The sequence below is a fragment of the Rattus rattus genome, chromosome 11 (assembly GCF_011064425.1).
Source record: "Rattus rattus isolate New Zealand chromosome 11, Rrattus_CSIRO_v1, whole genome shotgun sequence".
Taxonomy (NCBI): Eukaryota; Metazoa; Chordata; class Mammalia; order Rodentia; family Muridae; genus Rattus; species Rattus rattus.
This window is the reverse complement of record NC_046164.1, coordinates 23,720,746-23,739,258: the sequence shown is the minus strand read 5'-3', so window position 1 is coordinate 23,739,258 and position 18,513 is coordinate 23,720,746. Positions and strand designations below refer to the sequence as shown.

General features: G+C 48.4%; 1 protein-coding gene across 1 annotated transcript in view; it reads left to right on the top strand.

The window, feature by feature from the left end:
- The first annotated feature begins 223 nt into the window (after window positions 1-223).
- Apbb2 (amyloid beta precursor protein binding family B member 2) overlaps window positions 224-18,513 on the top strand; it is a 317,577-nt gene continuing 299,287 nt past the window's right edge. The window contains exon 1 of the mRNA XM_032917153.1: window positions 224-330. The gene's annotated coding sequence lies outside the window, so the exon portion shown is untranslated. The remainder of the gene's footprint in view (window positions 331-18,513) is intronic.

The following is an 18,513-nucleotide window of genomic DNA, read 5'->3' as shown; positions in this document are numbered from 1 at the left end:
CACCTGCAGGGGTCGCCCTGGGAGCGCGGCCCGCCCCCTTCCGCCGCGGCCTCCGCCCCCGGCCCCGCCTTGCTGGGTTCGCCCGGCTCCGCCAGGCCCCTCCAAGCCTTTCCTCGCGCAGCCGCCGCCAAAGCCTGGAGAAGTGGAATCTCGCCGCCGCTGCTCCCTGCGCGGGCCTCGCGGAGCCGCACTGGGCATGCTCAGTCGCCGGAGCCAGTGCTGCTCTAAGTAGGAAGCTCGCGTGCTGCAGCCCGCAGCTGATCCGGGCGCTCAGCGGACTGCGAAACCTAGGAGCCGGGTTCAGAGCCGATCGATCGCCGCGCAGCGCTGGTGAGCCCCGCTTTCTTCCATGCCTTCAGCCCGGGAATCCGAGGAATGACCCGGAGTGCGCCGCCGGAGCAGGGCAGCCGGCGAGCCTGGCTGTTTGTGCCCTCGCGGCTGCTGCTCGGTTTCTGGCGGTCACCGCCGGTCGCCCAGCCGCAGCCGCAGCTGCAGCAGCTGCCGCCGCATCTGCAGCGGGCGCCTGCTGCGGAGTCCCGCTCGCCCCACGCCGCAGGGCCGGTGCTCTGGCTGCGGGCTCGCCCCGTCACTCCCATTACTCCCTCACTCCCACCCGGAGCTTGGGCTCGGCAGGGCCGGGCGAGGACACCGGGCTATGCCCGGGCGGAGACTGCGGAGGGCAAAGTGCGGGTGGGCGCGGGCGACCGGTAGCGCACGCCCCCTTGCCCTGGGGCCGGCCTGCCCGCCCGGCGGCGCGCTCTTGCTGGAGACTCTGAAACCTATCCAGCGTCTCCTGGGGTGCAGAGAGCCCAGCAACCCAGAGAGGAGGAGGGGGCAAAGTTGTACCCACTGCAACGTTGAGAGCGTTTTAACTAGAAAATGGCTGTGTGCTGAGGGCCCGATCAGGGAAGCCGGTCATCGGGATCCCGAACGCCCCACTGCTGCCCGCTGGGAGGAATGGTGGCTCAGACGCCAGAAATGACATTTGTGCGACGAAAACTAGCTGGGCGGAGGGAGGGATGCGGAGTCCCGTAGAAACAATGATAGGTGGTCTCTCCATTGATGAAGAGGTCTGAAAACAGGAGGTCAAGCTCAAAAGGCCAAGGGAGTGTGGGACTTAAAGAAAAAAGCTGGATAAATCAGATGGAGAATTGGAACCGTTCTGTAGCAAGATTCTGCACAGCCACGACTGTCCCGATCGCTTGCGGATGGAGTGGGTTGCTGGAGAGGGTTCACATAGAGAGAATTAGGTCAGTGTCTAAAACCCAATGAGCTCTTAGAGGGGGCAGTTTTAAAAAGTCCTGTCACTGGCTTTGCCTTGTGCCCGGTGTCTTAAATGAAAGTCATAAAGGGGCATCATAAAATGATAACAGCAATATCATTTGATATCAAGAAATAAGAAACTTGGTGAGGCTGGCCCTTTTTGTTATTTGTTTTATCATTTTACCAATTTAAGAATAAATTATGACCGCTTATCTGTTGTTTTAGGATTTGGTACCCTAAATCTTATTTTCTTTCTCATCATGATATTCCAGATCTTTCCCTGAAAGAGCCATGGTAGTAATACCTGAATTCTTGTGGATGACCTTATGAAAACAGGGCTCTTGAGGGGGGCATTTCTTTATGAACTTAGGAACAGGCTTTGTCTTGTTTCCGTTTGAAAGTAAAATTTGGGTTTCTTAGAATTCGGAGAATCTTAGAAATGGAATCTGTTTGGTAAGATAGTATTTGTCCTGAGGATGGGGACCCCTATCCCCCCAGGCAGGCAGAAATGTGGTGGGAACAAGGGTAGTGGAGTGGGGAGTGGTCTCATCTGTGGAGTGTGGGTGTGGGGGATGTCACAGGTGCAAGATGTCTGCCACTGTCCTTTTGAACTTGATGCGTTCGATTGGTAGATGCCTTCAGAAAGTTCTCAGGAGAACACCATGTACCACACTTACTCAGAGCCTTTGAGAAACGACTCAGGTTGGGACCCTATTCTGGTGTAAGTGGGACAGCTGGTCTCTTATACTGTTACTTCTTCCCCAAATGGATACTTTAAACTATTCAACTTTAAGGAGTGGGGGCAGAATCCTGCCATCTGAAACTTCCTAAAGAAGTGGTTGAAAAGCTTGAGGAGCTGCAGTGTAACAGAGTAATGCATTACATTAGCTTTAGTAATATGAACACAGACTACAACATTATCTAGGAAAAGACAAGTGTTACAAGAACACGTGTGCAAACAATATTTTAGAACAGTTATTTCCTATGTCATGTTTCTATTTTTCTGAGGGCTTTTCCTGCCAGAGGAGAAACAGCAAACAAATATTGGATTCTTTTGCTGTTAGAACAGGAATCAACACTTGAAACCCTTCCCGTGATGATTAGAATTGTGTTTTGTTGCTTTCCCTGATTAGTAGGTATCTAAATTTATCTAAGGAAAATGGAACCTTAAATATCTTCCTATCCACAACTTTAAAATAGACAATGCCTTTGTGATATAATACGTCAAGTATTCCAGAGACATAACTACAGTGTTTGATGAGACCAACAGCTACTCACTATGTTCACAAGGCTCTTAGGATGAGCTTTAGAAAAATGTTGTATTAAGTTATTACTGATTATGTGGGTGATACTTTCCTTGCCTGAGTTAAGAAAACTAGGATTTGATAAATGGCTTTTTCCTGACAAAACTGACATGCCCTTTCCATACAGTGTCTTTCCTGTATGTGATGTATGTGGGCCTGCATGCATATGTGCATGCACTTGTCATATGCACATGTGATGGTCAAAGGATCCTGCTAACCTTCACCTTTTTTGAGACCAAGTTTCGTCTTTATTGTTGACTCCTGTGCATACCAGGCTAACCGGCCTTGAGAGCCTCGGAGGATAATCCGTCTTTACCTTTTCATCTTGCGGAGGGAATACTGTATTATCATGCCTGGCTTTAATGAAGGGCTAGGAGAGTTAAATCAGGCCCTTACCTTTGCACCGCAAGTACTTTGCCAACTGAGCCATCGCTTTAGCTCCTCCTGTATCCTTTGCCGATGGTATCTTGACATAAATGCTACCCATCCAAGAAAACCCCTCTAAGACATGGAGACCTTGGACCCACTAGCAATCTCCCTGTGAAGTTTTTTTCTCATAGGAGGAGAATATTTCAGTGTGTTACTGTTATTCCCTAGGCATTCTCTTCTGAGACATCTTTGATTTGTTGTTTAGGATTAGGTCTGAGTAGAACAGTGTGCCGTGACCAACCGGTTAGCCTCCATCCATGTTTGAAAGCCTGCTTTAAACCCTGTTTATTTATTTTCAGCAGCGCTGTAGCATTAGCAAATCTAGGGATGATAAGTCAGAACTGCCCATTTTAAAGTGTCATTGGTGCACATTGTGCATGATGACGCGTGTTGGTGGTGTTCTGTAGTGTAATGGCTTGTCCGAGGCTGAGTGGCAGGCTTCATGATTAAGGGTCTGGTAGGATTTGATAGAAAGCAGTGACTCTAAAGGCTTTGCTCCTGTGCCCTGTTCCTCTGGGAACCCAGCTCACTCTGTGTCCTGGAGAAGTCAGTTCACGTCTTGGAATCTTGGTTACCCCGTTTGTTGAATGAGATTTGCAGGAGGATTTGCCTTCTGGTTGGCTTACTGAGTCCTTGGCCTGGTGCAGAAGCCTGTAATACAGTCTATAATTCAAGGAGGGAGGAGTTCATTCAGCACATGGGTAAGGCCGGATTTGTGCGTATCAGAGCCTGTCCTACCCTGGTTTCCTTCTTGTTGGTCAGTTCTGCCTCCCATTGAGTTTTCCTTTGACTACAAAATAATTGTCACCGATGGACTCTGTACCTGTGTTCTTCTGGGTAGGTAGGCTGTACAGTGGATTATGCTTGGCTGTCAGACTTTGGAAATTTTTTAGCATCTTCTGAAGAGAGATTTTCTGCTTTTGTGCTACCAGCTCATGTAGGAGATGCTACGGTTGCAGAGGAGGCCTTCCGTGTCTCCGTTGCTGGGCTCCATCTTGTAGAATTCTGGCTGAGCCTTCCTATACTTTATCCTTCGCCTTCTGCCCTTAGTAAGAGGTGCAGCCCTCGGCCTTAGGAATTGATTGCTGCTGTCATTTGATGTGAGCGTCTTCCAGGGCCGTGCAGGAGCAGATGTACCAGTGATGGGACTGAGGGCATAGGTGGCCTGTCCCATTCTGGGTTCTGCTGTGCTCTGTGTTGCCTTCAGGATGCTCACAAAGCTCAGTAAGTGAGACCGGAGAAGGTGGCCAGAGTTACTGCACGACTTAAGTGACAGTGAGGACAGTGAGGTCAGGACCTCTGGCCTCTGGCCTGCAGGATTCTGAAACCCCACAAGGAGCAAGAAATGCAAACACGGGAAGAGGGTGGTAGGAAGGGAAAAGTTGGGGAGAGGAGGTAAGTCATCACCATGCGGTCAAGACTAGGGAGCCTGGATCTAGTTAAAGGCATAGGAGGTCAGCACGGTGACCAACTCACCTTATTAGCTAAGCATCTAACGGCAAAAAGATACAGACAGAACAAAACAGAAAAAGAACTAAAGGGGGGGGGAGGCAATGTATAATTTCCTGGTATATAAGATGTATATAATGCATGAGTTCACAGAGACAAAGGAGAGAGAACATAGAGCAGAACAATGGGGTAGAAATAGGCCTGAAATGTTTTCTTCATGTTAATGACTTGAGAATGGTAGGAAGTTTAACCATTGTGCCCTTTTCCTCCTGTGGATACTGCAGGATTTTTCCTGCGGGGCAGTACCTGAAGTTTCCAAACTTGAGCTATATTGGCAAGCCTACTTCAGGAGTGCTTGGAGTGGGAGGAAGTGTGGCTTTGTTATTTTTAGTTGACTAAAAAAAAAATGCAGTCTTTTGAACTGAGCTAGGAGGAGTGTGCGTTTGGAGGATGCAACTGGACCAAGGTTTTGCAGAGTTCTGAAGAGGAAGGGCGAGTTCCTTGGCTGAGGACGGAAGGCCCGGCCTTTCGGATGGAATGGGATGTAGCATGTCCAATCCACCACCCTAGGAAAAACATCTTAATGTGTAGGCATTGTAAAAGTGAATGGTTTGTGTACATGCAGAGCACAGTGCAGGCCCCGAGGGCTGAGAGTCTATCAGTGACATTTTCATTGTCCTTCCCGATAATGGTGATCTGAAAGCCAGGATTTTTATTGGTGTTCAAATGAGGAGAGCTGCCCCTTTCTTTGAGATTATGCCCTTCCAATTTTGGGGTAAAAATCTTCTGTAAAGGGATGGGAATATTTTCATTTGGCAGCTTAATGGTCCATGAAATTGCTAAGTCTGGGAATCTGGTCTTGAGATGCAGAGTTCCGCCCTTGGGATTGAGTTAGTAGCAGAGCCAGACCAACTCATAGAGCTTGTGGGTGGGCTGCTAGGGCCTCTGGGCCTTCCAGGAACGTAGAGTCACCCAGAGTCTCGGGAGCTGTGCAGGAATTCATTTCTAAAGTGCCCTGGGAGCTAGGCAGCATTTTTGAATTATAGCCCAGGAATGACCAGCAGGATGCCAGAGTGAAGGACGAGGGCCTGCGAGAGCAGACAGGGCTAATGGTGGCAATGTGAATTCGGCAGGCAGGCCTGGAGATGTATCTTGGCATTTGTTTCCCTGCGTGGAGATCTCTTGCTGGCAGAGCAGCAAGCTTTTGCAATTTGGAGATGGTGATTCTAGGAACTGCTGTTGGAGGCAAGACCATTGAGTCACGGATTGCTTAATACCCTTCATGTGGGCTCCCATGATAGGGCGCCCTCCAGGACGAGCCTGAGATGCTTAGGGCAAGCTGTAGAATGGTTGGACCCTGGAAATGGCTGCTTCTCACACCACCCCCTTTTTGGTGGTTGGTGGTGTTCCTTGCTGGGTTGGGGGACAGAGGGAGAAAAACATCTCTAGGTTTGAAATAATAGTTTAACATAGTATATAATGGGTTTCAGGCAACACTTTAGAAATTTGTTGAGCTTAGCGAACCTGAGAAGATGTATCAGTCATTAAAGCACTTTCCATGCAAGCATGAGGACTCAAGTTCAATTCCCAGCACCCATGAAAAAGTTAGGCATTGTGCCTGTAACCCTGGAGCTCTGGAGAGGAAGAGGCGGGAAGATCCTTGGGGCTTGCAGGCCAGCCAATCCGAGTAGGTGAATTTCAGGGTCAGTGAGAGAGACCCTGTCTTTAAAAATAAGGAAGAGCTCTGGGCTGTGGTGGGGCACACCTTTATTCCCAGCACTCAGGAGGCAGAGGCAGGTGGATTTCTGAGTTCAAGGACAGCCAGGGATACACAGAGAAACATTGTCTCAAAAAAAGGAGAGGGAGAGAGGGAATGAGAGAATGAGGAAGATGATCAGTGTTGACCTCTGACCTATGTGTGTACATAGGCTCACACACATGAGCACATGCAAGCATACATGTGCATAAAATCTGTGCTTAGTCATCTGTATCTCACCGATCACAGTGATATCAACTTTTACCATGAAGCCCTCTGAGCTCAGAGAGTCGTAGCCAATGCCATCCGACCCTCAGGAAACCTTGATCCTGTTTTAGAGATAAGAAAGCTAAAGTCTTTTCTAACAGGCTGTACAGTGGCCATCCTGTTGTCCCGGACCTTCAGTAAATACCGAGGAGACCACTGGTTGCCAAGTGACAGGCGAAGCAATAACGCTTATTTATCAGGAGCCGACTGTGTGCCTGCAGCTCTACAGGAAACATTAACTCTTTGGGGGGACAGCCTCGTTTTCCATTTGACCGTTAACCGTGCTGCAGAAAATCAGAGGCCTACACAAGTCTGTTGGTGGTACCACTATTTCTTCTCCGATTTTGGCTCCCAAGTGCAGTTTCTTTCATGTGATTTTTCAGACATATTGGAAAGTGGGAGTTGCTCTGTTGACTCTCTGGCCATTTCCCAGGATGGATTACTTCTGTCTAAAATAAGGGGGATCTGATTAGTCGTCACATGCAGGTACTGGGAAGCTGAGGCAGCGGGTGAGGATTTCAGGGCCTCAGCAGGCTCAAGGCTAGTCTGAGGTTCCGACTCCTGGGGCCTTGGCCTGGAACCATGGGAGATGGTGTGTTTCCCTGGGCATCATACTTGCTCCTCGCTGCTCACTGCGTTCTTAACTTGAGGGTCTTTGTTTAGTTTCTTCACTTGTTCTAGGCAAAGGCCAGGCTACTTTCTACACGGAGTATCTTGCATTGCTGGGCAGTACTGTCTCTAAGTAGAAGTACTGTGTATAGATGAAAAGTACTGTCTATAGGTCGAAGTACTGTGTATGGCTGGGCAGTACTGTCTGTGGGTAGAAGTACTGTGTATGGCTGGGCAGTACTGTCTGTGGGTAGAAGTACTGTGTATGGCTGGGCAGTACTGTCTGTGGGTAGAAGTACTGTGTATGGCTGGGCAGTACTGTCTGTGGGTAGAAGTACTGTGTATGGCTGGGCAGGCTGGGCAGTACTGTCTGTGGGTAGAAGTACTGTGTATGGCTGGGCAGTACTGTCTGTGGGTAGAAGTACTGTGTATGGCTGGGCAGTACTGTCTGTGGGTAGAAGTACTGTGTATGACTGGGCAGTACTGTCTGTGGGTAGAAGTACTGTGTATGGCTGAGCAGTACCGTCTATAGGTAAAGGGAGAAAGCTAGCACAAGTTAGGTTTCCTAGGGTTTTGTTTTTTGTTTTTGTTTTTGTTTTGTGTGTGTGTGTGTGTGTGTGTGTGTGTGTGTGTGTGTGTGTGTGTGTGTGAGCTACAGCAGTGTAATTTGCAGACAGACATGGCTGAGGCCTGATGAGAATGCTCAGTTACCGGGGCCTCAATACCATGGGAAGCACTGCTCAGCCCTAGACGCTCCCTGCTCTCAGTACAGAACTTTTCGGGTCATCCCCAGGAAACAAGTTTCATATATGTTTTTCTAGGTCATTAGTGAAGAGAGACATTCATCTGGTGCCTCCCAGAAACCTCAGCTCCACGTGCTCATTCCTTTGTGCAGCAAATGTTTATTGCATACATAGTTGGCGCCAGGCACTGTGCCAAGTCCGGGAAGACAGAAGAATGTGCCAGAGCATTGGTAGGTGCTCTCGTGGAGGCCTGTGTGGGCTCTGCAGGACTGCGAGAAAGGAAGCTGTCCCTAAGTCGCTCCCGAGGAAGCCCTTTTCTGGCTCCTGCCCCACCCTCAACTCCCTGGAACTTTCAGTCTTTCTCCCCTGCCAACAGGGGATCCTTCTGTGGAAGTAGGAACAAGGCCATTCAAATCCCAGCAGTTTGCATTTGGGGGTGGGGTGGGAGAGGGATAGGACACTTTTGCCCTGCAGGGCACATCTGACTTGGAGACATTTTAGCTTGACTCTTGGCTTTTGCAGATAGAGATTAGGGATGCGATCAGCCAGTGTACAGTGCACAGGGCAACCTTGCCCCGAGGAGATTGCCGGAGCTTGGTGTTGAAAAACCATACTCTTAGGGTTTTGGTATTGCCCTGTCAGGGAGTCACCACATGTCCACTGATGGCAGAATTCTTGTTGAACACTGTAATTATGTGATGCCTCACCTGCAAAGGAGAGAACTAAAGGTCTGTATGTAACACGGTCCTGAGGATTTCAGGAGTTGATAGAGGATGAGGGCTTGGACCACCACTTGGCAGACAGTGAGACCTTAACCAGTAGAATTACTCTTGGCTTACCAAGATTTGCCTTTTGAACCAAAGAGCTCAACTTTGGGGAACCCGTTGTAGCGCTGCCCCCGGGCGTGCTTTGGCGTAAGAACTGTCTGTAGGTTTCCCCTTTTGTCAGTATTTCCCACTGTTCCCACTCCTTTGATTCGAAGGCTTTCAGTAGCTTTGCCTTTTATCCCTTTTCCCAGGGACCCAAATTTCTGTCCTTGCCAAGCCTTCCCCTAGAGGGCTGAGAGTATATTTATGATCATCCTTAGCTCCATCTATTTCGGGAATGGTGAGAAAGCAGGAAGCAGGTCAGGGGGAGCTGCTGCATAGCGTCCTGCCTGCCAGTGCTTCCTCCACCATGAGAGTCCTAGGTAGGAGGCAGGTGGTAGTGCCTGCTCGTAAGTCTCCCCTCAGCACCCCCCAGCTCAGCCCAGCTAAGTGCCTGCTACTTCCAAAATACCCAGTAATTGGGTCACACATCATCTGCCTGCCAGGAATCATCTGAAAAATCAAAGCAAAGACGCAGGCTTCTATCAGTGAGATTTGAAACACCTCTGCCCGCTGCTTTACGGTGATTCCAAAATTAGAAATATAGGGAAGCTGTCTTGTCGTCTCAGGTAGGTAGCTGTGTCCTTGTGGCCTGGAACTGTATCTTATTTTTACTTTTGTAAAAAGTATTTGGAGCCCTTTTACAGGGAGACGAGCCTTTGTGGACTCCATTCAGTGGATCAGATTTACTGTTAAATTTTCATAATAGGGGTTTTGGGTTATGGATGCTGTCAACAGACTGCAGAGAATGTAAGGAACCAGGTGTCTTAGTCACTGTTCTGTCGCTGTGAAGAGACACCATGACCAAGGCAGCTTATAAGAGAAGGCATTTAACTGGGGGCTCGCTTACAGTTGGAGACAAGATGGGAGAGAGCGAGGGAGAGGGAGAGGGAGAGGGAGGGAGGAAGAGAGAGAGAGAGAGAGAGACAGACAGACAGACAGACAGACAGACATAGAGATAGATAGATAGATAGGCACTGGGCCTGGTGTAGGCCTTGAAGCCCACCCCCAGTACACACCTCCTCCAACAAGGCCACACCTTCTAATCCTTCTCAAATAGTTCCACCAACTGGGGAACAAATATTAGAATACAGGAGTCTAAGGGGACATTCTCATTCAAATCATCACACTGAGGTTATTTCTAATTCCTTCCCAACAACTCTTGTCTTCTCTTGAATGAAAATAATGATCTCTTAGTTTACATCCGTTTGGCTTGCAGAAGCTGGGGGCTGACCCCAATGCCCTGGGATGAACCTGACCAGGATGGCCATTCTGTCTGGTTGGAACTCTCATTTATAGAGAAAAGCTGACAAGTCAGGAACTGGCTACAACACAGTATGGTATTACCAGCAGAAGCACTCTGCTCCCCAGACCAGTGCCTGCTTTGGGTTGGGTTTTGAGTGTGTCAGGCATGTCTCAGCTCAGTCTCTTCCACAGCGGCTCACTACCTACACCCCTGCTGTGTAAGTCACCGCCTGTCTCCAGCCCCTGTGTGGAGCCCTGCCACTCCTCGAAGCCTCCAGTTTCTTCCCACCACCATTGCCTCTCCCTGCAGAGTTTGCAGTCGTTCTCCAAGCCGCTTGCCCATTTCTTCCCTGTGCTGTTTCTAAAATCCTCTGCAGGTGTGGGCATGTCCAGTCTGCCCATCCAGGGACTCCTTGCTGCCCGCAGGCTGAAAGTACAGCTGCTTGGCATGGAACCCAACACCCTTGGTGATCTGCCTTCCCTCTCAGGCCCTGGGCTTGCACGCTACCATTTGTACAACGTGCCATGCATTCTTTGGCATTGGACAGAGGGCTTCTGTTGGCTGCATCTGTCCCTAATGGACTGTTTTTCGTCTCTCTGATGTCAGCCCTCCTATAGGAAGTTGCTTACTCGGTGCCCACCTCACTGTGCCTCAGAGTCGCCCCTGGGTTTGTGAAAATACATCTTGCTGGTCCTAGCCCCAGAGTGCCCAGGTGTGTGGTGTGGCTCAATGAAAGCCTGCATTTGTCAGAATTCCCCAGGTAGATCTGACCTGCTAGCCTGGGGTCACACCTGGACAGCCACTGCTGTACACAGTCATCCAGGTCAGGATCAGGGGTTCTCCGTGCTCCCACTGGGGGTTCTCAAACCCTAAGTCCTGAGCCCTTCATCTCCATCCGCATTTCTTCCTGGTTTCTGAACGTAGTCTGTGGATCCCTGTCGGGTGGTTCTGTGTTCCTTTACATGTGTGTTTCTAGTGTTGGAAAGAACACAAATTCCACATCTGTTGTTTCTGTTTCCTCCTCCTCTCCTCCTTCCCCTCTCCTTCCACCCTGAATTTATTTTCTTTTCTTTTTTTTTTTTTTTTTTTGGTTCTTTTTTTTTTGAGCTGGGGACCAACCCAGGGCCTTGTGCTTCCTGGGCAAGCGCTCTACCACTGAGCTAAATCCCCAACCCTCCACCCCGAATTTATAAGCAGTGTACTGTGGTGTTAAGGAGGTCAGTGTGAGTATACATGTGTCTTTTTTTTTTTCTTTTCTTTCTTTCTTTTTTTTTTTTTTTTTTTTTTGGTTTTTTTTTAAATTTTATTTTTTGGGGAGAAGCCATTTATTTTTTAGAACCTTTTTTTTTTATTTTTTTTGTGTGGCTATTGGGGAAATAAACAGTGTCCAAAAAAAAAGACCTGGACATTTAATTTAGCAAATAGGATGGCTTACAAATAGCCCTTATATTTAAAAACAAAACCACCAGATCACACCGAATCGAAATTAAACCATATTTAACCAAGCCAAATGCTTAAGTCGTTCTTTCTGCAGGCGAGAAGGAGGGTCACTCCACTGTCTGCTTCGTTTATCTGTGTGTTTATTGAGCATCTATTTATTGATGCCCTTCTTCTTCTGATGGGGGCCCTTCGAGCCGGTGTGGAGAGTTGTGAGACACTGTGCTCTCTTTGATAGAGAGAAAGTCTGGGACGCCCTTCAGTGCTCATGGATTCAGTGATCCACGGATTTAAAAGTGCGCTCAAAAGGAAGCCCAGGAGCCATTTTATTAGGGTATAAAAGAAAAACCCCAGAGGAGGCGAGCTGTAAAAGTCAGCTCTACCCGGAGAAGGGGAATGGGGACGGGAAGGGAAGAAGCCATGTAAGCTGGCCTGTGGGTCAGATGTATGACTGACAGGCAGCCGCATGGTGGGGAGAGAGGCTTCAGAGAAAGTAAGGAAGCCTAAAATGTTTGGGGAGAAGCCCAAAGTGAAGAAAAGCGGGCTTAAAAAGAAGAGAAGGAAAAATTAACTTTGTTTTGAGTGATTCACAAAGGCGGGCTGACTTAGGACCCTACCCGGCTGCAGCCTCTTAGCCTCTGCACTAGAGGTGGGGATTTTGGGAAGGAAAGTACAGTGTTTCTTTAAAGAACTAATTCTACTGCTCTTTAGCCTGGCTTAAGGTGAGCCCACCTTCCTAGGTGCCTTAGCCAACGTGATTAAACCAGCCCACTTGAGATGGTAGGTCTCTAGCCAAGCCAGAGATTATGTTTTTCTGATCTAACATCTAGGTTGGAAATGCTGTGAAAGAGAGGGGCGGTGAGATCCTAGGGCCTAGAGTCCCCTTAGATCAGGTGGTATGATTGGGTGATGTTCTTCTGTGTCCTGAGTGACAGGAAATGAAGGCTATGTCAGGAGCCTGGCATGTTTATGCAACACATACCATGTGTAATGAGTGTAAACTCAGAGGAACACACAAGCAAACACATAATGAATATTTCTTTTAAGAAACAGTGCACAAGCAGACCCAAAAGAGGAAGCAGTGTGACACGGAGAGGAGCCCTTTCAGGCCAGCGGATTGGTTACAATGTATCCACAATCTTGCACACCAATCGAGCTCACCTTGTGATGGTGCCTGCTGCCTGGGTCTGAGCTCCGTTCCGCCTCCGTGACTTCTAAATTAGGCTGCTCAGCACATGCTTGTTAGAAATGAAATGATAATCTTCGTGTCACACCGAGGAACACATGAGCAAAGCAAAAGAAACTGGGCAAGGCAGTTAGTTCTTGTGGAAAGGTTCGCCAGAACTCAGGTAGGCTAGCAAGCATTCTTGGCCAAGATGGTTTCTGTCTTTTATCCCCAATGTAGATGGCAGCTGCACCCCATCTGTGGGAGCTCAGCTTCGCAGTCTGATGAGATTGGCAAGGGAAAGGGAAAGGGCAAGAAAGGCTCAGGAAGTTTGAGTCCTTGCCGGGCTAATTACCTTTGATAGAGGGGGGGAAAAAACCTGTTTCTTACATGCTTTTGCCTTACTTGGTTTAACAGATTGTAGGTTTTGACTTGAATTGTGGAAATTATGATGTCATTGCGTCTTTTGGGGATGCAGAAGCTGCTATGGGTGTCAGCTGACTAAGGAGAAGGCAGAGAGTAGGTGATTGATCTGTGGGTTTCCGGGGGTGGGGGGAGCACTAAGTTTGAGAAGTAACCCCACATCTGTCTTTTCTACACCACACGTCTCTCCTTCCTTTTTTCTTTTCCTTCTCGTTCTCCCTCCATGTGCCATGTCACCCTCTTCCTCAGAGCTGCTTAGCCAAGCTGGCTTGAACTTAACTCTATTAAACTCTTACTGCCTGCCAGAGTTATAGGCAGTCAGCTACTATGTATCATGCTCAGCTAAAAGTACTGCTTTTGAATGTACTTTTAGTTGAGGTATATTTAGTTTTGGTTTTTAAGAGTGCAGGTGATGTAGGTCAGCCATTTTGAAGAAGTTTCTCTTCTGATACCTTACCGTTCTTTGGCATAGCAAGCACAGAAGGGGTCAGGGAGGGGTGGGCCTGCCAAAAAAATTAGTGTGTGTGTGTGTGTGTGTGTGTGTGTGTGTGTGTGTGTGTGTAATCCTGGGGTGAGTCTTAAAAAGAATGTATGTTAAGGTATGGTATTTAAGACAGAGCCTGATACCTGTAAGTAGTCCCAGCACTTGGGAGGCTGAGGCAGGAAGATCAAGAGGCCAGGACAGCCTGGGCTACATGGTAAGAATAAAAGAACATTTGACTCACTTATCAGGTGGGTGAAGAGGCCCCTATCCGTGCTGCACTTAGAAAAGAATGAAAAGGAGTTGGAGCTGGAGGGAACAACCAGAGACACATCTAAGCAGGGCAGGGGGCGAGGAGCAGGGAGGAATTGGGAGGAGGGAGCAGGGCAAGGAAGGAGGAACAGGACAGGGAGGAGTAGGGAGGAAGGAGCAGGGCAGGAGTGAAGGAACAGAGCAGGGGGCAGCAGGGCTGGGAGAGCAGGGCTGGGAGGAGCAGGGCAGCGAGGAGCAGGGCAGGAAGATTCCCTTAGTTCATGGCATTAGATTTGGGAGGATTGTATTCTTGGGTTCCTAGTTTTATGCTCCTGAAGAGACAGGTACTCTCGTCAGGGATGATGATGGTGCTGGAGATTGTCGTGGCGAACAGCATCCCCATGTTGCAAAGCTCTGAGGAAAATCCAGTTGCCTTCATAGTCAATGTGTTACACCGATTTGGGCGGAAAAACCTATGAGCAATGGTGTAATGGGGATGGAACTGCCACTGTGCAGGGTCATGGCCATGGGGTCGGTGTCAGTTTCTAAAAATGACTCCTAGAACTTGAGGTTAATTCTACTAAAATAAATACAGGAAGTCCTGCATTCCACCCACTTGTGTTACCACTGTCTCACGGATCCAAGTCATCTCCTGCTGCGTCTGGTTTTACTTCCATGTAAATCACCTCGTTTTTACCAGGCCTAGGTCCCGCTGTTTTGTTAATAAGGAGTGGAATTTTATTGAAAATTTTTCCCCTCCCTTGGTTCTGAGGATATGGGAATTGTAAGAAACAATTAAAACAGCAACAGCACAAAGACCCAGAGCCGTTGATTTGTGACGTATTATCTTTATTCCTGTAAGAAAGCAGAATTTTCACATCAGTGGGATCGTGCTGTTTCCCTTTGAGAGAGATAAGAGGGGGACGGATGACTGCATCCAGAGTTTATATAAAGTTTTGCTTAACATTTGTTCTTGGATGAACATTTGTGAATGTATTGCCTTCCTTCTGCAGGGCTAGCCATTAAACAATACCGTGATGCCTTGCCAAGAACAGTTTCCTGCTATCAGAGAGAAACTTATGGCAGCCTCTGTTTATTTGTGTAATAGGAGAGCTGGGTGGGTGCAGGTTTTCATTAAAGCACCTTTATTTTTCCTTCATGTTGACCTTGGGGTTAATTAAAAAAAGCCTGGCCTTACGCCATTTTGATAGATGCTTATGTTAAAGAATGTGATGCGATGTCCCCTGCGAATGTCCCAAGGTGATGTAACTGTTAACAGTTTGTTTGCGTAAAGTCAGCGATAGGAGAGAGCGGACAGACTCAGAAATAAGCTCTGTCCCTGGGAAGGGTAGCGGATGACTTTGTTGTCCCTCTGTCCCTTTCTCCCTTTCCGAGCTTTGGTGAAGAGAAAAGAAGTAAAATTACTATCATGTGTTTCATCTGAAGGTATATTCTCCAGACCGTGTCTCAGAGACTAGTTGGGAGTCAAACGGCTAAGCGAAATGAACCAAGCACAAAGAACCCACAGTTTTACTAACCTGGAAAAGTCGGGTCACAGAGGCAGAAGCCAGACCGGCGGCTGCTAGGGCTATGGAAGCTGGTGTTCCGTGGGACCAAGGTTTCATTTGGAAGAGATGTTCAGAGGATGGATGCTGGATCCTCTGCAGTGCGGATGTGCTTAATTCATATAGTTATACACTGAGAAATGGGTGAAGCGGTTCACACTCGGGGGAGGAGTTAACTTGTCCCGGACCGAAGGTCCTTTGGGCGTGTCCAAACTCAGATGCAGGGTGGCATGTGTCTGAGCCTAGAACTCTAAGGGCTGGGGAAGGGGACACATGATACTCACTTGTCTCTTGACCTGGACACCCAGTTTCTGTCTTGTCTTAAAGCTTTCTTCTGTATAAAACTCATACTCATCCAGACTAGGCTTTAGATGCAGATGACCTGGGTCTAACCTAGAGCAGTTGGAGCTGCAGTTTCTCCACCTGTGAGAAACTGGCAGGAGAAACTGATGGAGCCGTGCTAGTGGGCGTGTCTGCTGTGGCTCTGTGTAATGTGTGCTCAGTAGGGTCAGCATGGCCAGCTACTCATCTTCTCTTCTGAGGTTTTCTTTCCTTGTTCAGATAGTGATCCGGTAGAACAGTCCTGAGAGAACTGCATTTTTATAACTGGGCTAGCAGTGATGGTCCTTTATTGGATTTGTCCTTATTTAGGATTAAAACGAAAGGAAGTTTTTTTTTTCTCTCTAAAGACTTCTTTATAATTTATTATTGTATTATGGGTATGAGTGTGTTGCCTGCATGCGTGTCTGTGGACCGCTTTTGTGTTGTGCCTGTCCATGGTGGCCAGAAGAGGGCGTCAGATTCCCTGGAACTGGAGTTACAGATGTCTGTGAGCTGCCTTGTGGGTGTTGGGAACCAAACCTGTGCTCTGTGGACAAGCAGCCAATGCTCTTAATCTTGAACAGTTTCTCCAGCCAAGATAGATCTTTTTAAAAAGGCTCACAGAGAGAGGTTTGTAATATGCTTTGTATTCAATTACCAGGTTTGGTTTTTTTTTTTTTTTCTTTTTTTTTCCATGGGGGTGGGGGTTGTTATTCTCCCTTGACAGACTGTCAGTGTGGTGCCACGGATCATAGTTTGGTAGGCTTGGAGGAACTATGGGTTAGGGTTTGATCCTGGGTCACACTTGGTCAGTGTGATGCCCACACCCGTCTTCTGCACACTGTTGCCCAGGCTGCTTTGCAACTCACTGTGTAACACAGGCTGGCACTAAACCCACGGCACTATTTCTGACTCATCCTTTTTAGCAACATGAGCTATTGTGCCCCTCTTTGTCTGCTCTTTAAAATAAAGTTATATTTACTTAGGTGTGTGTGTGTGTGTGTGTGTGGGTGGTAGGTAGGTAGGTGGGTGGGTGGGTGGGTGGGGTGGGTGGTTGGGTGGGTGGGTGGGGTGGGTGGTGGGTGGGGTGGGTGGTTGGTTGGTGGGTGGGTGGGTGGGGGGGGTGGTGGGTGGGTGGGTGGGTGGGTGGGTGGGTGGGTGGGGGGGGGGGTGGGGGGGGGGGGGGGGGTGGGTGGGTGGGTGGGGGGGTGGGGGGGGGGGTGGGTGGGTGGGTGGGGTGGGTGGTTAGTGGGGTGGGTGGGTGGGTGGGGTGGGTGGTTAGGTGGGGTGGGTGGTGGGTGGGGTGGGTGGGTGGGTGGGATGGGTGGGGGGGTGGGTGGGTGGGTGGGGTGGGGGTGGGTGGAGGGGGGGGTGGGTGGGTGGGTGGGGGGGGGGGTGGGGGAGGGTGGGTGGGGGGGTGGGGGGGGGGGAGGGATGGGTGGATGGATGGGTGGGTGGGTGGATGGGTGGGTAAGATAACCTGTGACTCAGTTTTCTGTAGCATGTGGGTCCTGGGGCTTAAATTCAGGCTTTCAGGCAAACTCTTTCACCTTCTGAATCATTCCCCTGGCTTAAATTTTCAAATATAAAATCATTTACCTATTGGTTTGTTTCCCACGTGTGTGCTATGCACATTGTCATGTTTGTGGAACGCCTGTGTGTGGAGCTCAAAGTTAAACATTAGATGTCTTCCTGAATCACTACTGAGGCTGGGCCTCTTGGCTGAACCCAGAGCTTGTTGATGTAGCCAGTTTGGCAAGCCAGGCCTCTCCACCCGGTTTGGCGAGTGTTGGGGATGTAAACTCTGGTCTTCATGCTTGTAAGCAGCAAGCGCTTTATCCCTGAGCCTGTACTTGGTTTTTGAAACAAAGAGAATTTCTCCAGTCTATGAAAGGTAATATATACTTAAAAAAATGTAGTTGGTGTTTTCTCTAGAAACAAACCGAGGATTTCTGTAATCACAGAACATTGTATCCTGAGGACGTGCTCAGCATAATGACAAGGATGAGCCCTAGCTACCAGGGGAGATTGGCTGGCAGCCGCAGAGCGTTCTATAAATTTAACATGGTCTGAAAATTGCATTTCCTGTGGAGTGGCAGTAAGAATTTACTTGCTAAACTATTCTATGTTTCCTCCCGAGGAAGGCTGATACTTCAGTTGTTAGTTTGTTTATTTAAAATGGAGGTCATATTGCTTCTTCCAAAAACAATTTTGGTTGCCCTTTAGAAAAACCTGTTAGTACTTCCATTTGTCTTTGAGCCAAGATGATTCAGGGAACACAAGAATGGGAGTTGGGGTTGGGTGGGAATTTGATGGTAGGACATGCTCAGACCCTGTGATGTCTGTGTCCCCTGGTGGCTTGCCTGCCTTTCGGAGTGCCTGCTCCTTTCCATGAGTTTGGCAAGTTGTGTCATTCAGGTGCGGTTTGATTTTTTTTTTTTTCTTTCTCTTAGTTCTGTATGGGGTCAGCTTACTGGGTCTTTTCAAAGACAGATTCTGAGTAGCGGGTTGGTTAATAATTATACATGCCAAGTGATTTACCCCAAATCTGCATACGTGGCCAAAACCTGTTGTAGAAATATTTTATTGTTTTCCTGGTGTCCAGAGAGTACCAGACCACCAAGTTCATGGTGAATTTATTTCTCACAGTTCACAATACAGTGGATGTCCAGCAAATGTACAGGCATGACACTGACTTGTCATTAAGAAAAATTTGAGTCACACCTATTTATTTAAGTAATTGAGTACTTTATTTCCCTCGTCCTTGAAGGCTGGATGCTTATCAGGATGACAATTTTCAAATTATTTTCTGTGCTGTGTGACAGTGGCTATCAGACCTGATGTGTTCTAGGGCACCCACAGTGCCTAAATGCTGAGTGGCACTCCAGGGTTGTCCCCTCTTATGAAGAAGCATGGGCACTTTGGTGAAGTTTATCC